A 20,972-nucleotide genomic window follows, 5' to 3' on the forward strand; every position below is an offset into this window, starting at 1 on the left:
AGAGCCCTGGGTCCCGCTCTAACAATCGGGACCTGGGACTTCCGAATGAAGGTCACATGATCGCTGTGATAGCCTCTGATTGGCTCTCACAGTGATCAGTCACATCCCCCTTGTTTTTCTTTTCTCTCTGAATGGAGGAGAGAGCTACATTGTACATCTCTCTCTCTCCTTGCATAGAAAAACAAAACAAAACCCAAAACAACCAATTGTTTTAAAAAAAAAAAAAAAAAAAAGATAAAATAATAAAATAAAAAATACAGAAAAAATACCTAGATCAAGGTTTGATCCATTTCAATGCCAGGGTTAGTATTTGGGTCAGGGTCAAAGGTCTGGATTTTTAAAAAAAAATTGGTATCAGTGTGTTTTAGGTAAAAAACAAAACAAAAATAAAATTCGCACTATTGTTTCTGGGCTGTACTGTGGGTACAAAAAACAAATAACATGAACATATATGGTATTGCTACGATCATCATGATCTGGAAAATTTATTTTGGGTTGTTCTTTGGTGGTAGGTTATGGTAGTAACAAACACACAGCTAAATTAAAACTTTTTTTTTTTTTTACTATTTTGGGCCAGTTTTCCTTTAATAATAATAAAAAAACAACAGGAGATATCCATTACCATTTACCACCAATTTGTTCTGAAAGAAAAAAAAAAAAAAAGCAAGCTATAATTCACCTGGATGTACAAAGTAGTTCTGATGATATGTACGGTTTTACTAACATGTCAAAGTTGCAAAATTGTGCTCAGATTTGTTTTACCCTTAAGCATGAAGAGGTTAATCACCACTGGGTATTTTATTTTTTTGTGAAAAAATACTGAAAAAACCTGATATTTTCTACTTTTTGTTATAAAAAATATCCAATAAATGTATTCATACATTTTAGGCCAAAATGTATTCTGCTACATGTCTTTGGTAAAAAAAATCCCAATACGTGTATATTAGTTTGTGCGAAAGTTATAGTGTCCACAAACTATGTTATATACAGCAGGTAAAATAAGTGTTGAACACGTCACCGTTTTTCTAGGTAAATATATTTCTAAAGGTGCTATGAACATGAAATTTTCACCACATTTCGGTAACAACCCATGTAATCCATACATACAAAGAAACCAAAACAAATATGTTCAGAAATTAAGTTATGTGTAATAAAATGGAATGACACAGGGAAAAAGTATTGTACACTAACTGAAATTAAATTTTGTACAAAATCCTTTGTTGGTATTTTACCTGCTGTACATTGGAATTTCTGCAGCTTTTACTTTCTGACTGCGTACCACATTTCTTGAGGTGCTTAAATGCAAGGGCAGTAAACCCCCTCAAATGACCCCTTTTTGGAAAGCAGACACCCCTAATTTGATGAGAGGTATGTTGCATCCATGGAAGATTTTATTTTTTGTCACGTTTTTGGAAAATGACAATTTTTCTTCACACAAAGTTGTCACTTAAATGATATATTGCTTACACATGCCATGGGTATTTGTGGAATAACTCCCCAAAACACGTTTTGCTATTACTCCCAAGTATGGGGATACCACATGTGAGAAACTTTTTGGCAGCCTAGCCACCAACAAGACCCCAAAATCCAATGACCACCTTCAGGCTTTCAAAAGGGTATATTTCCTTATGTCACTTCCTCACTGCTTATCACAGTTCTGGAGGCCCTGAAATGCCAGGATAGTACAAACACCCCTCCAAATGACTCCTTTTTGGAAAGTAGACACCCCAAGGAATTTGATAAGAGGAATGGTGAGAATTTTTCTGATATTTTTTGTCACAGTGTTTTGAAAAAGAAAAGCAAGGTTATAACCTGTTAACTGTATTTCCAGGAATCTTCCAGGACAGCTACTTGAGATAGGCTCCGGCTACCTAAAACAGGAAACACATGATCCACATTAGTTTTGAAAAGCACCCTCACTGCCATGATCCCTCAGTAATAGGAAATCATGAAAGACCTGGAAATACAGTTAAAAGGTAATAACCTTGTTTTCCCCAGTCATCTTCCAGGACAGCTACTTGAGAGAATAGGTTAGTATCTGCTTAGGGTGGGTCCTGCATGTGAGATCTTTCTCCCAAAAGACTGGTCTTCTTTGGACAGAAGTTCCAATGGACAATACCTTGCAAAGGTGAGGAAGCTAGACCAGGTGGCCGCTTGGCAGATCTGGCTAGAAGAGGCACCAGATTTTTCGGCCCAAGAAGCTGCCAAGGCTTTTGTGGAGTGTGCTTTGATACCCCCAGGAAGATCACGTAACTGACTTCTGTAGCTTTCTTCTATGGCTTGCTTCATCCATCTTGCTATAGTATTCTTTGAGGCCTTATTGCCCTTCTTGGACTCGTTGAATAGAATAAACATGTTGGTTGATTTTCTCCAATCTTTTGTTCTCTTGATATAAGTGATTAAGCATCTTCTTACATCTAATTTGCTGAGATTTGTTTCCTTCTGACTTTTGGGTTTCCCATAAATGAAGGGAGAATGATCTCCTTTGATGTGTAAAAATCCGACGCTATCTTGGGAAGAAACGCTGGATCAAGAGTAAGCAAAATTCTATATTAAAAAAAAAAAAAAAAAAAAAAAGAAAAAAAAAAGAAGAACAGTATGGCTCTGCCACCGAAAAAGGCTTGTATGCCTCCTACCCTTTTGGCAGAAACTATAGCTACTAGTAGAACAGTTTTAACGTCAGAATCTTAATGGAGCATTCATCCACAGGTTCGAATGGAGCTTTTTGAAAACTTTAAGGACTGTACCCAGATCCCATGATGGAAATTTCGCCCTTAGCAGAGTTCTCTTTCTAGACAGATTTCAGAAACCACTTTATCAAGGGGATCTCAGCCAAGTGTACTTCCAGGAGACTGGAAAGGGCTGCTACCTGTACTTGCTGCCAGATTAAAGTCAGCTCAAACTTGTAAGAATTCTAGAACTGAATTTTTTTTATTATTTAAATATTTATTAATAATTTTCACAGAAATAACAATAAACAATTTCATCTCAATCATCATAAATATACGATTATTTCTTATAATTTCAATTATCCCCCTCTTAAAACCTGGACCCCTCCCCCCACTCTGCATTTCCTTGACTTGTATCCAAAGCAAGCATATCCTACCCAATTTTTCTCTATAACGTTCTACTTTTCACTTTCTCATACTTATTACAAAGTTTTCCCATTTTTCCCATTTCGCGAGATATATCTCCAGCTTATCTTCCTGTATATAATATGTCTTCTCCATCTCCCTAGTCCAGTTTACTCTCTCTATCCACTCCTCCTCTTTCGGTGTTTCTTTTTTCTTCCAATATTTGGGGATCAGGCTTTTTGCTGCGTTCAAATAGTACCCTAAACCTAATTTCTTATATTTACTGACATCTCTGAACTGTGTAACAGGCACAACCCAGGATCTAACCCGATGTTTATTTCAATGATGTTCTCTATTAAATATATTATTTTTTTCCAGAATATTTGAATCTTTGGACATTCCCACCAAATATGATAAACTGTCCCCACTTCCCCACACTCTCGCCAACACCACTGTGATTTCTCCGCACTCATCTTACCCTCCACATTCGGAACAATGTGCCATCTTGTCAAACATTTATAATTTATTTCTACATCCCTCAAACTTATAATTCTGTGAACTAATCTATTTATTTTCTTCCGTTTTCCTTCATCTAATACCACCCCCATATCTCTTTCCCAATTCACAATGTGCAATGGTTTAGTGTTTGTGTCTAGATCTGTGAGAATTCCATATACTTTAGCTATTCCATGTTTCCCATCACCCCGTGAATCCAACAACCTTTCAAACAAATTCCAATCCTTTTTCGTTCTCAGGGGTTTTGGGAGATTTCCCCAAAAACGTTTTAGTTGATAACGCCACTCATCTAGCCTAGTGAAGATATTTCCCTTTTCCAACTCTTTAAAGGTCTTCAGTTTCCCATCCCCCATTATATCTCTGAGTTGGACATCCTCCTTTATAAACCATCTACCTGTTATCTCTTCTCTACCTGGTGGAAAAAATTCTGTGTTTCTTAGTGGCATAAGTATAGAATTAAATTCCCATTTCATATATTTGTGTATTTTATCCCATTCCCTTAATACATTTACAGTGTACAAACTTAAATCCTCCTTCAATCCTCTATATTGTGTTGGTAGCCATATTATTCTATTCAAATTGGTTCCACTAAGTGTATTCTCTATTTTTACCCAACTTTTCCCCTCTAAATTAAACGTCCAATCAAAAATTCTCCCTAATATTACTGCTTTATAATATCTCTTTATATCTGGAACTCCCAGACCACCTTTCTCTTTATCTCTACTTAGTATTTCGTGGGACACCCTCGGTTTTTTCTTCCTCCAGATATATCCCGTTATCATTCTTTTTATTACTTTAAAAAAAGCTTCCGGGAGTTTAATTGGTATCATTTGGAATCTGTATAAGATTTTTGGTAGAATTATCATTTTTACCAGGTTTATACGTCCTAACCACGATGGGATTCCTCTCTCTAATGCTTTTAATTCCCCCTTTACTTCATTTAATAAAGAAATATAGTTTCGCTTATACAAGTTTTTATACGACGCGCTAAGCCTTACTCCCAAATATTTTATATCGCTTTCTTTCCAAATAAAGGGAAATTCTTCTTGTATTTTTTCTTGTTCACTCTTTGGGATGTTTATATTTAAGATCTCAGTTTTTGTTGGATTGATTTTTAAATTTGATAATTCTCCATATTCCTTCAGCAGTTTCATTAGATTTGGGAGTGTTGTCCTGGGATTCCCCACATAAAACAGCAGATCATCAGCAAAAGCTGCCACTTTATGTTCTACACTTCCTATCTGAATTCCCCTTATATCTCCATTTTTCCTTATTGTTGATAAAAGAGGCTCTAATGACAAAACATATAATAAGGGGGACAAAGGGCAGCCCTGCCTTGTTCCATTTGACATCCCAATGGGCTCTGTTTTTTCCCCATTTACTATTACCACTGCAGAGGGTTTACTGTACAGTTTTCTAATCCATTCCCTCATTTTACCTCCAATTCCCAGGTCTTCTAGGGTGTCCATCATGAAGCCCCAGTCTACTCTATCAAAGGCCTTTTCTGCGTCAATTGAAAGGGCCACCACCGGTACCTCCCCTTTTTTACTTCTCTGTATCAGCATCAGGGATCTCAGCCCATTGTCCCTGCCCTCTCTTCCTGGGACAAAGCCCATCTGATCTCCATGTATCCATTCAGGCATAAGCTCCTTCAACCTATTCGCTAGGACCTTTGCATATATCTTAGTGTCTAAATTCAACAGTGAGATGGGCCTATAACTCGAACATTGCGAGGCATCTTTCCCTTCTTTATGTAACAGTACCACATGAGCCTGTAAAGATTCTCCCCTCATGTCCATCTCTCCTCCCAGGGCGTTCATATATTTTTCCAATTTGGGGTTTAATATTTCACTAAATTTTTTATAGTACCCTGCTGTATAACCATCTGGTCCTGGGCTCTTCCCCATCTCCATGCTTACTACTACCTTTATCTCTTCTTGTGTAATCTCTGCTTCAAGGGAATTTAGTTGGTCCTCTTATTTTCGGTAATCCCGCATTTTTTAGATAAATCTTCCTTTTTTCCCTTTTTACCTTCCTGTAATAGTCCACAAACATCTTTGCGATCTCTTTATTTGAGTGGACCAATTCTCCCTTGGGGCTTTTTATTTTATCTATATAATTCCTATTTTTTTTTTTCCTTAAGGTTCTCATTAGATATTTTCCTGGCCTATCTCCCCATTTATAGTTTTCACTTAACACTTTGTTATACACTCTCCTTCTCTCCTCTTCCATCAGAGTTTCCAGTTCCTCTTTCTTTTTTATTATCTTCTGCTAAATTTCTTTTAGCATTCTATTTTTGTGTATCTGTTCTAGCTCCGATATATCCTTTAAGAACCCACTAATTTCTTCTCTTCTTTCTCTTTTCTTTCTTGCCCCAATTGCAATCAGAATTCCTCTTATATATGACTTGTGAGCCTCCCATACTGTTGCCTTAGACACATCCTCTGTCTCATTCTCTCTAAAGAATCTCTCAATTTCCTTCCCAATCCTCTGTGCAATATCCTTGTCCATGAGAAGTGCTTCATTCAACCTCCAACCTACCCCTTCTGTTCTCCTCTTTCCCCATCCCATCCTCAATACAACAGGGGCATGATCCGAAAAAGTCATTACTCCTATATCTGCTTTAACCATTGAGTCTATGAAGTGATGTTCTATCAATACATAGTCCAACCTTGAGTACATCTGATGTGCATTTGAAAAGAATGTGTAGTCTCTATCTTTCATATGCAAGATTCTCCATGCATCTACCAATTGGCATTCATGGATCACCTTCTTTAATAGTCTCAAAGATCTACTCCCCTCTCGCTGCACATTAGAAGTTCTATCATTTTGTGGATCCATACAAAAATTAAAATCGCCAGCCACTATTATACACCCCTCTTTAAAATCCATCAACTTTTTTAACACACCCTTCAGGTACTCCTCTGGTTTTTTATTTGGACAATATATATTAGCTACTGTGCACTCCACCTCTTGTATTTTACCCTTCAAAAACAAATATCTCCCTTCTGGGTCCACTTTTCTGTCCTTCAGTTCAAATCTTATATTTTTTCTGAACCCTATTGCCACCCCTTTAGCTCTCTTAATCGGGGAATCTGCATAATACCATGTTGGGTAATCTCTAGATTTCAGCTTCACCTTAGATTCTATCTCAAGATGTGTCTCCTGCAAAAAAACCACCGAAACTGCTTGATGATGTAATTCCTTAAATAACCTAAATCTCTTCCCAGGACAATTTAACCCCTTTACATTATAAGTGATGACTTGTAAATCTTCCATCCTTTTTATATCCTTTTTTCCCTTCTAACTAGAGATCACATAACTATTCTCCTTCTCTTTACCCTTGCTTTTAATACCTCTCTCTATCCTGCAGAGTATTACCCTTATCATCCATTTCCCTCCCACCCTCAGCTCTCCCCATCCCCCACCCTCCCTAACCCTCCCCCCCGCCAACTCCTCCCTCCCCTCCCTCCCGCCTCCCCCCCCCCCCCAGGCCTCTTATGCCTTTGGATCATATTCCACTTTTGATCCCTCTATAGGGGTTCGACTCTGCCCATGACCGCTTACCTCCCCCCCCCCTCCTCCCCAATGTCCCCTTATCTATTGATTCTCTATTTCCCCTTTTAACCAACTGCCACTTTCCTGACCCACAAATGTCCAGCTCTCCCTCCTCCACTTCCCAACCAGGTATCACTTGTCTCTGCAGTCCAAATTTATCACAAAATTCTTCCATATCCTCCGGGAATCTTAAGATAGCTGTAGTTCCATCCCTCCACCCAATTAAACTTAAGTCACGGCCCCATCTGTATTTCACACTTTGTTTTTTCATCTCTTCTAGTAGGGGTTTCAGTGATCTCTTCCTTCTCAGAGTCTCTGCTGTCAAATCTGCAAAAATTTGGATATTTTCCCCTCCATATGTAATATTTGTTCTTCCTTTAATCTTTTTCCATATCTCTTCTCTATCTCCATAGTTATGGAATTTAACAATTACATCTCTTGGTTTTTCTACCCCTTTTCCTTGTTGATACTTCCCAATCCTATATACTTCGTCCAGTTTAAACATCTCCTCGTCCGATTTATCCATTATGAAGTTCAAGATTTTACCAGATAGCTCTTTTAGATCTTCCCCCTGTGTCAGTTCCGGAACTCCTCTTACTCTGATATTATTTCTCCTTTCTCTATTTTCTTGTTCTTCCATCCTATAGAGCAATCTCTTATGTTCTTTTCTATCTTCAAATTATCCATTTCTCTAATTTTGGGATGGTCTGAGCTTGGGCTTGTACCTTCTCCTCTATTTCCTCCACCCTAGTTAACAATTGTCCCAGATCTTCCCGGATCATCCCCATCTCTTGCTTTTTTGAATTTTCCAAACCTTTAAACATCTCCGCCATTTCTTTTTTATTAGGTGTTTGCATATCTCTTTCCAACTCTCTCGGTTCAATACCTTCCATTTGATTATTGTATACTGGGCCCAGGGAAAGTCTCGGACTATTATCCATACTTATTTCCAAATCACTTTTTTCACTTATTCCCTGAGTTCTTTCTGGGGTAACATTTCCTTGTGACACATACTTCTTAATCGTGCCAGTTTGGGTGTTCTTAGGCCCGCTCCCTTTGATATTTTCACCTTTCATCTTCAGCTCTTCCAGGCCCTCCCCAGGGGGCCACTATTTCCTTACTTCCACTTAGCTGCTATATATATATATATATATATATATATATATATATATATATATATATATATATATATATATATATATATATATATATATATATATATATATATATATATATATATATAGTGTCTTGTTACAAACACAAGGAGATCCAATGCACAAATCCCATATATGTGAGAAGAAAGAAAATAAAAAAAAACAAAGAAACCAGCAAATATATCCAGTGTATATGGAGAGTTATGTATAAGGAGTTCAAGGAGACCTGCAGAGAGGTCCCATTAATCACTCACCCTCCACGTTGGGGTATACTGGTCTCTCCTATCTTCTCTTAGTGGGATTCTTATGAGATTCTCTTTAAACCTTGTCTTCCTTTCCGTATTCTCCTGGGTTATAGATGGTGATATGGTTGGATATGGTATGGAGGTGTTGGTATGGAGGTGTTGGTATAAGAGCAATCAGAGCAATATAGAGGCAATATGAGGATGGTAGTATAGGTATGGAGGTACTATGGAGGCAATATAGCGATGCTGTTATAGGTATGAAGGTAGTATGGAGGCAATGTGGAGACGTTGTTAAGGTATGGAGGTAGTATGTCAACACTATGGAGACGATGGTATGGGTCTGGATATAATTTGGAGCCAGTGTGGAGTTTGTATTATAGATATGTAGACGGAATGCCGGCGTTTCCCCCTTTCTTCAATCGCCCGACTGACTTGGACGCCGGCATTTTCCCCCACTCCCAGAGCTCCTCCGCGGTAGCCCACATGTCTACTCAGCTGTGCCGCCGTCTCCCAGGCAACCCTGCTCTTCGTCCGGAGCTGTCGCAGTAATCACCAGGGGATCAGGAGCTCAGACGTCTCCCTATGAACTCGCCGCCACGCCGTCTCCGAGACCCCTCTCCAGTTGTGGAACACTGCGCTCACTCTCCGATGCAGCCAGTCACGGTAGATGGAACATCTCAGGGTAGATGGGACGTCTCAGGGAGGATACACGGGGGGAGGTTGCGAGGAGTGCTTAAACCACACTCTCCCGTGCCGCCATGCTCAGGCTCCACCCCCCAGTCCAGAACTGAATTGATCAGCGAGTTGCCAGACTGGTTTTTGCCTTCCTCCAAGCTGAGAACTTCAATATCCTCTTGTCTAAGAATTGTTGGAGCCCGTCCCACTTTGATAGGACATAATTCTGAAGCGGCCTTAAGTGCAACTGGGCCCACTGTACCGCTGGAATTGCAGTCGTCATCCAGCCCACAAGTCTCATAGCTTCCCTTATGGAGCAATCCAAGGACATCAGGAACTCCATTGATCCTTGCTGCAAATGCTTGAATTTTTCTTCTGTCAGGAAAGTTCTCGAGTTCTCTGAATTTACATAGCCCAAGTAAATCAGCTTTTTGATAGTTTCTTGGAGGTAAGCTTTTACAATCACTAGCTTCCTCATTGTTGCATCTACCATACTTGCAAAAATTAGCAGATTGGACAGGTAAGGAATTATTTCCAGGCCTTTCAGCCTTAGATTCTTCAGAATTTCCAACAAGACTAAAAAATTTGTGGAGCTGAAGACAGTCTGAAAGGAAGGAGGTTGAACTGGAAGCATACTATCCCTGAAGGGCCTAATACGGCAAATGTACGATTCTTCCCTGATGGGAACATGGAGGTAAGAATCCTTTAGATCTAAAGATGCCATGAAGGATCCCGCTAGAATTAAATCTTTCATTGAATATATCGACTCCATTCTGAGCTTTTTGTATTGGAAGAACTTGTTGATCTGTTTCAGGTTCATTCTGAAATTTCCCAGCGTTTTTTTCCTCAAAAACAAATGAGGATAGAAACCTACTCTGCTCTCTTCCTCTGGAACATAGGAGATTAGACTTTTCTTCAGCATATTCTGTAAAAGAGACAACAGTGCTTCCGCCTTGTTTTGTTGTTTGGGGAGAGCTGTAGCCAAAAATCTTTGAGGGGTATTTCCTGAAAACTCTATGCGATAGCCGTATTTGATGATATCTAGGATGAACCGACTTTTTGTTGCCTAGGTCCACTGTGGAAGGATCTTAATCTTCCTCCCACTCCAAAAGTCATTGAGGCTGCGGCTTGTCCTTGGACTGGGAGGGGTTAAACAAGAAACCTCCTTCCCTCTTTTGAAGGTCCAATTTTTTCTTCTTTCACTCATCTTTGCCTGTCCTCTACATGCTTGCTGTTGGTTTGAGGGACAAAAACAAATCTCTTCCTGACTTGCTTTTTTGGCACCGGGAACCGATTCTTCCTGTCTGCTGATCTTTGGCCTTAGATGCCTGGTCCCTCTGCCAAGTCTTCAGCCAGATTGCCCTTCTTGCGGAGTTTATTAATGCGGTAGATCTGGCCATTAGCTTGATGGTTTCTGCTGATGTGCCTGCCATGAAGGCCACAGCCTTGGTAAGGACCAGAAAGGATTTAAGAATCTGCTCTACTGGAGTGCCCTTTATTAAGTGGGCTTTTAGCTGGAACAGCCATACATCAAGCGTTCGGGCCACACATATCATAGCTAATGCTGGACTAAAATTTTCTCCACTGACCTCCCAACCCTGTTTGAGGTAACCTCCTGTTTTTCTGTCCGTGGGAACCTTTAATGCTCCTCCATCGTCGAATGACAGGTTAGATTTCCTGGATACCTTAGCCAATGAAGCGTCCAACCGAGGGCATTTCTCCAATACCTCTGAGTCTTCCTCCTTGAATGGAAACCTCCTTTTCCTACTGTTAGGCAGAAAAGCTTTCTTTTTAGGCTCCTGCTATTTGTGAAGGATAGTCTCCTTAAGAATGGAATGCACTGGAAAATTATTTGTTACTTCTGGAGTTCCGCATTAAGTCAATCATGTAGTGCACCTTTTCTTTCTCCTCGAAGCCCAATGCATCATGGAATTGCCTTCAGTAGCTCCACTGTCTCTTCTGTGGGAAATAAGAATTTTTGCACCTTATTTTCCTTCACCAATTTTCCCTTCTTCTGAATCTGAACCATCTTCATTTGCGTCTGAGTCATCAAATGAGCCCTGTTTCTCCCTTACTTCCGTAGGGCTAGAAGCAGCCGACGAATACTCCGCAAAAGATGTGCTTGGAATAGCATTGCCATAAAATTGCTCATCCATCAAGGTTCTGAAGGTTTGAAAGGTACGTGCCATTTCCTGATTCAGGCTTCCCATGAAGTCCTTAAATACTACTAGATTCTTTCTGAACTAGTTTGTCCATGCAGTTTTTACATGATACACAGCATTTTCTAGAAAACTCCCCTCCTGCAGACTTCTCTTTTTTTCTCCTCCTGGGGATTTGCCTAAAAAATTAGTACAAAAACCACCCAAGTCAGTAAACTAACTTTAGGAAGGAGAACAAAAAACCTACAGCACCCGGTGATAATGAACACACACCGGATAATACATAACAGCTTAAAAAAAAACACTTGAGCCCATGCCCAAGTCAAGGCAAGCAAAATCCAGCTAGTGCCCCCTTCACCAGCAAGGAAAAAAAAACAAAAACAAAAAGGAGTAACAAGAGGCTCTTCTCTTTCTTTCTGCTTTGATGAATGCCTCCCCTGCCTCCTTAATGGATCCTTAGGAGCGCTGACCCTCTGGTCCGCCTCTGCTCTCGCAGTAAATAGGGGAATAGCTGGGCTCCACCCCCACACTTGTGTTTTCCCTAGGTCCTCAGCAGCGTTGTGGATCCGACGCTGCTCACGCCCACATGACCCTGCCTCAGCCAGGAAAGAACCCCACCAGTAAGATGGCGGTCCCCATGATGCAGGAAGTGGCGCCGTCTTCCTCTGGCCGACATGGGCGGAGCCACAACCCGCCCAGGCTGCACTCAGAACTGCCATCCATTGGGACAATATGGGCTTGAGGAGGGAGTTCCCTGACTACATTACTGATTGGGCTAGCACCTCACCTTCTCCACGAGATAGGTGCACCAACACACAACAAAGAGGGGAGGGGGTCCCTTGAATCCAAAGGCTCACTTGCCAGTATTTCCCCTTAGCACTCCTGTGCATGTTCCTGGGCAACCGCAAACGAGTGGCCCCTGCTCCCTAGCACAAAGGCCTGAACGAAGGTTAAATTAAAAACTTGTTTTGTCTGGCCTGAGGAAACGCATTAAACTGAGGGGTCATGGCAGTGAGGATCTATTTTACTAATGTGGATCACGCGTTTCCTGTTTTAGGTAGGAGGAGCCTATCTTGAGTAGCTGTCCTGGAAGAGGACTGGGAAAAAATACAATGCTCAAAAAAATTAAAGGAACACTTTGAAAACACATCAAAGGACTGAATTCAAAGATACCCCAAAAATCAAAGTAAACAAAGGATGCAGCAGGCTAGTCCATTTTGCTGAAATTTCATTGTAGGAACTCAAAATGGTACCAAACGTGCTTGTATGCATGCCTGACATCGGTGCATGCTCCAAATAAGACGACGGATGGTGTTCTGGGGTGTTTCCTCCCAGATCTGGACTAGGACATCACTGAGCTCCTGGACAGTCTGAGGAGCAACTTGGTGGCATCGGATGAACAGAAACACAATATCCCAGAGGTGTTCTATTGGATTTAGGTCAGACGAGCGTGGGGGCCATTCAATGTTATCAATTTCTTCATCCTCCAGAAGCTGCCTGCATACTCTTGCCACGTGAGGCCGGGCATTGTCGTGCACCAGGAAGAACCCAGGACCCACTGCACCAGCGTAGGGTCTGACAATAGGTCCAAGGATTTCATCCCGATACCTAATAGCAGTCAGGGTGCCATTGTCTAAAGACTGTAGAGGTCTGTGTGTCCCTCCATGGATATGCCTCCCCTAGACCATCACTGACCCACCACAAAAACAGTCATGCTCAGTAATGTTACAGATAGCATAATGTTCTCCGCGGCTTCTCAAGACCCTTTCACGTCTGTCACATGTGCTCAGGGTGAACCTGCTCTTATCTGTGAAAAGCACAGGGCGCCAGTGGCGGAGCTGCCATTTCTGTGTTCAATGGCAAATGCCAATCGAGCTCCATGGTGCCGGGCGGTGAGCCCAGGGCCCATTAGAGGACATCAGGAGCTCAGGCCACCCTCATGAAGTCTGTTTCTGATTGGTCAAAGACATTCACACCAGTGGCCTGCTGGAGGTCATTTTGTAGGGCTCTGGCAGTACTCATCCTGTTTCTCCTTGCACAAAGGAGCAGATACTGGTCCTGCTGATGGGTTAAGGACCTTCTACAGCCCTGTCCAGCTCTCCTAGAGTAACTGCCTGTCTCCTAGAATCTCCTCCATGCTCGAGACTGTGCTGGGAGACACAGCAAACCTTCTGGCCATGGCACGTATTGATGTGCCATCCTGGAGGAGTTGGACTGCCTGTGTAACCTCTGTAGGGTCAAGGTATCACATCATGCTACCAGTAGTGACATTGAACCTAGCCAAATGCAAAACTAGTGAATAACAGTCAGAAAAGAGGAGTAGGGAAAAATGTCAGTGGTCTCCACCTGTAGAACCATTCCTGTTTTGGGGGTTGTCTCATTGCTGCCCATCTAGTGCATCTGTTGTTAATTTCATTAACACCAAAGCAGCTGAAACTGATTAACAACCCCCTCTGCTACTTAAATGACCACATCAGCATCCCAGGAGTTTAATTAACTTGATGCTATACTCTACTCAAAAAAATTGAAGGAACACTTTTTAAGCAGTGTACATTTTTGTTTTCTTTCTTCATTTTCCACTTGTGGCAACAAATGAGATCTGCAAAATACTCACCATGCCCCGTAGCAAACACCTTGGAGTGTCTACTTTCCAAAAAGGGGTAATTTGAGGGGTTGCTTCTAAGATTCTGGCATTTCAGGGCCAACATTAGAAGCATATGTCACAGATCACCCACTCTTCGAATCCCTTGAACACCAAGCCTTTTATAACACCTTTTGATTACATGAAAAAAAACTGTTCTTTTTTTGCTAGAAAATTACTTTGAACCCCCAAACATTATATATATATTTAAAGCAGAGGCCCTAGACAATAAAATGGTGGGTGTTGCAATTTTTTATGTCACACAGTATTTGCGCAGCGATTTTTCTAATTTTTGTTTTTAAAAATACACTTTTTTAAAATTTCTAATGCACAAAAACACAATATATTGGTCAATTGTTCGATAAAATATAAAAGATGATGTTACGCCAAAGAAATAGATACCAAGCCTGACATGCTTTAAAACTGCTCACGTGGTACAACAATGGCCAACTACATACATTTTAAATATTCATACGCGGCGGTTTAAAAGCCTTACAGGTTAGCACTTCAGAATTACACAGGAGGCCTAGTGCTGGAATTACTGCCCTCGATCTGATGTTCGCGGTGATACCTCACATGCATGGTGCAGCCTCACTTTACATACTGATATGGGGCCGATGCTTGCGTTTGCTTTTGTGCGTGAGAACGAGGGATGGGGATAGGAACCATTTGATTTCTTTTTTTTTTTTTTTTTTATTTATTTTGCGGGGGATTTTTCTTCTTTTTTTTAACTTTTACATTGTCCCTTTAATAATTTTTTCTTAACCCTATAATTATCACAGGAAATCTAAACATCCACTGTGATAGCAATAGGCAGTAACAGGTACCTTTTTTTGATAAATCTGTGGTCTATGAGAATCTAGCTCTCTCCTCTGCCCTTAAAGCAAATGATCATACCAAAATTGGTGTGATTAGGTGCTTTCCCAATTTTAAAATGGCGCTGTTTATATTTGACAAAACTGAAATTATGAAATGCTTGCTACTTCCAGTTTCTTAGACCACAGAGTTGATTGGAGCCATTCCAGTCTCCGATCAGCTCTATGGTCAGCTGGTGAAACCACTGGCTGCATTCTTGGGTTCCCTGGTGGAACCGAAAAGCCCGAGAAAACCATGAAATGTGGTGGGGAAGCTTGACACCTCTTTCTGCTGCTTGTAAAAGCAATCCAGTGGCTAATTAGCAGCTAGGACTGCTTTTACATGAAAGTTGACCTCCAGCTGTAAAAAAAAATTAAAAAAAAGAAAGTTTTAAATTCGGAAACCGTGATAGGTTTCCATGAGAATTGTCTGGCAAGAGCTGAATTTTGGTGGGCAGCGATGTATTGTGTGTATAAATTGCTTTGGCCCACAATCATTTGAAGCAAATCTTCAGTTAAAAACAGTGGAGGGGCTAAATGCTATTGCTGGCAGTTAATGGGGCTGATCCTGCTAACACTGCATTTTTGGGGATACTATATTAAGGAGGCACTAATATAGTTCTGTTTGTGATCAATATATTGATCTGTACAAACACTATACTAGTAATTGCGATCAGCGACCTGTAGTGTGAGTGCGATAATGTACGGGCAATCTAATGCTAGCTGACCCTGACACTATCTGATGTCGCTAGTGGCAGCAACACAGTGTTCAGTGAAAAATTCTATATACTGACACTGGTTTAATATTGCTGATGGATGGTGCTGGAAGGACAAATACAATAATAATAATTTTTTTAGCATTGCTAAGGATTATTAACCAAGACACCCAACTAAACAGGCCATAGATGGATCAAATCTCAGCCTGTTCAGCAGGGACTGGTCAAGGTTTGATCCATTTATGGGCAGACTGTTTGCACCCAATTTGATCCATCGATCGACTTGGGTACAGCGAGCATGTCGGATTTTTAGCATATGATTATTGCCAATGGCTACAGCCACTAGCAATGATCATTGTGTTCTCCTGGCAGGGAAGGCTTCCTGTGCCCCCTACCGGGAGAGCACAATAGCTCCGCAGAGGGATTCCCCCCATCAACCCTGTGTTAAGGAAATTGAGCGATGTTCTTTCTTGCAACCCATGGTAACAGGAAAGAAAATCACAATCTATGTCTGCCAAAGTCTTGAACAGAGTTCATCTTTCAATGACCTGTGCTGTCTATGGTGCTCAAAAGCCAAATACCATAAGTTATACAGATTTGCTGATGACTATTAACCATGACACCCAAGTCTTGAGCAGAGCTTATCTTTCCATTTCCTGTGCTGTCCATGGTGCTGGAAAGCTCAATACTATAATAAATTATACAGTTTTGCTTAATGCAGGCCATAGACTGTTCGAAAACCGGCCGATTTTTTGCCCGAAAGAATAATCGGCCGATTTTCGCACTGTTAGTGAGACAATGGCATCGGCCGATTTTCATGGTTCCTCCTCATTTCGTTTATCGGTCATGCTGGAAAATTCATGAAAAACAACCGATTTTCTAAATCATTGGTGGCAACATCGGATTACAGAACGAACAATGTTTCGTTTTTTTGGACGAAAAATCGTTCGGAATTCGAACAGTCTATGGCCTGCATAAGGCAATCTAACCACGACATCCATCTTTTATTTTCATCCTACTGTGTTGACAATTGTGCTGGAAAGCCAAATAAGTGAGGAAGCATTCTTAATGCATAGATAAGCATGACACCCAACTAAATCTTAAACTGGTAGTAAACCTCAGACATGAAATATGAAAAAAGCATTTTACTATATAGCGTGTACTTGTCTCTGTTGAGAGCAACTAACGCTGGCCATACATTATACAATTTTCTTGTACAAAATGTCCTTTAGATTTACCAAAACCATATAATATGAGGTCAAACCTGAACACTTTCAACTTGTATGCAGTCAGTTAAGTCTTTGCACTACATAGTTGAAGATAAATCTAAAGTAAATTGAATAGGAAAATTGTGTAATGTATTTCCAGCTTAAGTGTAATTTCTGTTTGCTTCTTTGTGCCTTTACTATCAGCATGAATCACTTCTGACAAGTTTTCCTGACACCAAGAAAAAAATGGTGATAGGGGAGTGACCTAAAGCAGGCTGACAACCCCAGCTCTGTTCCTGTGAACTGTGCGTAGAGGGGAGTGTCTCTCCCCTCCAATCAGCTCTCAGAGTTCTCCTCACTGAGCTCTGCAGAGTGTAATTTCAGCTCTCTGCCCCCTTTTTCATGAACTTTCAGACAAGCTTTATAAATTCAGCACTTTGAACCGCTGTAGAGAAGAAAAGACTACGGATAAACAGGTACGACATATGCAGGAGGATTTGTTTAATCTGTGTATCACCTGAGACCAGTCACTTTACTGGGTATATGTAAGAAATTAAAACCACTTTAAAGTAGAACTAAACCCATCAAGTTAATGATTTCCAAAAACAGTTAAATTCAAGTTGTGCTGTGAATGATAACGGTTTCAGTTATTAGTGTGCTTATGTTAGCTCTTAAAGCGGAACTAAACCCTCCTATCCTTTTTGGTAAAGGAAACTGCCATCTTATCCTCTGTTTGATCTGCAACTGCCATGGTGATGCACATGTGATCAGTTATAACTCCAGGCATATGATGATGTGACAGTTTGGTTGAGAGCACAAGAAAATGTGACAGTTACTTTTTGGGAAAGTAACTGTTTTAATCAATGGGTTTTGTTCCACTTAATCTGTTAAGCAATCACATGGCTGGGGTTTGTGTCTGTTCAGATCCTAGTTTGACACTACCTGAACGAGCCTACCAGAAAGCTGTCACTGTACTAAGCCAATCATCTGCAGCAGGGGCATTTCCTACCCTGAAGCCACACATATACAATGGATGTGTGTATGTGTGCCTGCAAGGCGGGGAATGCCTTGACCGCTTCTGACTGGCCCAGTGCAGTGACAGCTTCCTGGCTAGCTTGCTCAGAATGGTTTAGACAAGAATCTGAACACACTCAAGCTCATCCCTACTGATCACATTTGCAGCTTCATGGTAACTGCAGACCAAACAGCGGCTAGGATGGCAGTTTCCTTGGCTGTACAGGATAGGAGGGTGTAGTTCTGCTTTAGGCCTTATTCAAACCATATGTGCAGAAAAACTGACATGCAGATTTCACTTGCAGAGACATCAGTTTTCATGCATGCTTCAATGAGTTTTATACACGTTGCAGATTCCTGTGCAGAAAAAATCTGCACATGATGCTAGTGTTGTGGTGTGAACAGGGCACATAGAGAACAATTGATTTTATTGTGCCCTTGCAGAATGCATGCAGAAATCTGCAACGTGTATAAGGGCTTGTTCACACCATGGTGCAGAGATGTCAGTTTTTCTACGCATGTTCTGAAAGGGCACAACAAAATCAACTGTTCTCTATGTGCCCTGGTCACACCACAACACTAGTATCATGTGCAGATTTTTCCAGCGCAGGAATCTGCACTATGTATAAAAATCAATGAGGCACGCATAAAAATTGATGTAAACGGTCTCTGAAAGTGAATCTGCTTGTCAGTTTATCAGTTTTTCTGCATGTATGGTGTGAATGAGGCCTTAAAACTCATTGAAACGCACATGAAAACGGATGTCTCTGCAAGCGAGATCTGCAGGTCAGTTTCCATGCACGTATGATGTGAATGAACCCCAAGGCCGCGTTCACACCATAGTTGCAGAAAAACCGACGTGCAGATTTCACTTGCAGAGACATCATATTTCATGCACGTTTCAATGGGTTTAAGGCCTTGTTCACAACATACATACGGAAAAACTGATGTGCAGATTTCACTTGCAGAGACATCATATTTCATGCACGTTTCAATGGGTTTAAGGCCTTGTTCACAACATACATACGGAAAAACTGATGTGCAGATTTCACTTGTAGAGACATCAGTTTCATGCGCGTTTCAAGAAGTTTAAGGCCTCGTTCACACCATACATACGGGAAAAACTGATGGAAACTGATGTGTAGATTTCACTTGCAGAGATATCAGTTTTCATGCGCGTTTTAATGAGTTCAGTGCCTCGTTCACACCATACATATGGGAAAACTGATGGAAACTGACGTGCAAATTTCACTTGCAGAGATATCAGTTTTCATGTGCGTTTTAATGCGTTTAAGGCCTCATTCATACCATACATATGGGAAAAACTGATGAAATCTGTACATCAGTTTCCAATTGCAGAGAGATCAGTTTTCATGCACGTTTTAATGATTTTAAGGCCTCGTTCACACCATACATACGGGGCAAACTGATGGAAACTGACGTGCAGATTTCACTTGCAGAGATATCAGTTTTCAGGTGCGTTTTAATGAGTTTAAGGCCTTGTTCATACCATACATATGGAAAAACCGATATGCAGATTTCACTTGCAGAGACATTAGTTTTCATGCACGTTTCAATTAGTTTGAGACCTCGTTCACATCATGCATGCAGAAAAAGTGATAGAAAATGACGTGCAGGTTTCACTTCCAGAGACAACAGTTTACATCAATATTCATGCACGCTTCAATGAGTTTTATACACTGCAGATTCCAGCGCAGAGAAAATCTGCACGTGATACTTATGTTATGGTGTGAACAGGGGACATAAAGAACAACTGATTTTGCTGTGCCCTTGCAGAAAAACTGACGTCTCTGCACCATGGTGTGAACGAGCACTAACAGTTTAAAAAAAACAGTTCCCTTTCGGGCATGCCAGGGATAATAACTGTCACACTAGCTTGTACTTTGAACCAAACTGTCAAACCATCAAATGCTGACAGTCATACCTGATCACATGTGCAGCAAAATGGCAGTTGCAGATCCGAGTCTAAGATGGCAGCCTCCTTGTCTGAAAACCATAGGAGGGTTTAGTTTCACTTTCTTGGAAGCTCTGAATTCAAAAGGACATTAACGCATTTAAGAGATTTTATTGGTTGGGTTTGCCATTTCCTTTTACAGAAACAGGGAGGTATATTTGTATGGTACAACAGCCCACAGCAATCACTCTGCCTTACATCAGATGTCTCATCTGCTTACTCAGGATAAACGCACGGTGCGAGTTTGCAACCGCCTGCTAAAAATAGAAAAAAAAAAAAAAAAAAAGAACCGTGGCAATCGAACGCCGTGTTTGTAAATGGATGTGCATTAACTAGATGGCCAGATCCAGCCTAGGTTTTACCCTCTGCACTGAAATTCTATGGCAATAGCTAGGATGTCTGTGTGATTAAATCCATAGCAGCCCACTGGAGGGTGTACAAAGCACAGGAGGGCATGCATCCATGAGGAGGGTCATGCACAGGGTAAGGGAAGGCAGCAATAGCCGGTAAATGTTCCAGCCATCCTTTCCTGACCTTGCAGCTTTCCCTACCGGTATAGCAGAGAGCTACAGACAGGCTGTCAGAGGAGGGGGGGAAGGGTGACAGGTCCCTGAACCATGTCTGTTCCATGCATTGCAGCCATCCACAGCAGGAGAGGCCTCTTACTCACTGTTACATTGCAGGCCTCTCCGCTCCTCCGTTCAGCCTGGACACCAGCGCTCCTCCTGTTTTCATGGCCGTCCAGGAATGATTTCTCCATCTGCGCGTTGGCGCAGAATGACGTCACCAACACGGAGCGGCAAGGTCCTGGAGACAAGCCTGACAGGGCGGAAGCTGTCTACACACTCGGACAGGATTATGGGGGAGTCGGCTTTGACCAATCACAAAGCCGACTAGGGTGAGGGCGGAAGAATTCTCCCTTGTCGGCCTCAGCTGAGCGGGTGACGGCGCGCCGACTGAACGTGCCTAGCTGTGCGGGCTCAGTGTATGGGATATGTGTTGTAGTGGGGGGTTCTTGTGCCCGCCTGTTGTCCTCCCCCCTTCCTGGAAAGTTCTAATAGACATGCAGTGACGTTTGGTAAGTAAGTCAAACTTTTCTGTGCGGTCTCACCTGTCCTGCCATCTGTGAGGAGAATAGAGCGCTAGGGGCGAGCGGGTTCTTCCATCACAGAATGGACTGGAG

The 20,972-nt window shown here is 41.5% G+C and overlaps 1 protein-coding gene across 1 annotated transcript in view; it reads right to left on the reverse strand.

Annotated features, from left to right (window-relative positions):
* PURG (purine rich element binding protein G) overlaps window positions 1-20,622 on the reverse strand; it is a 37,205-nt gene extending 16,583 nt beyond the window's left edge. Inside the window, exon 1 of the mRNA XM_089670597.1 lies at window positions 20,460-20,622. The gene's annotated coding sequence lies outside the window, so the exon portion shown is untranslated. The remainder of the gene's footprint in view (window positions 1-20,459) is intronic.
* Window positions 20,623-20,972: the final 350 nt, after the last annotated feature.

The sequence above is a fragment of the Staurois parvus genome, unplaced genomic scaffold (assembly GCF_062004578.1).
Source record: "Staurois parvus isolate SC_StPar_1 unplaced genomic scaffold, SC_StPar_1.0 ptg000091l, whole genome shotgun sequence".
Classification (NCBI taxonomy): Eukaryota; Metazoa; Chordata; class Amphibia; order Anura; family Ranidae; genus Staurois; species Staurois parvus.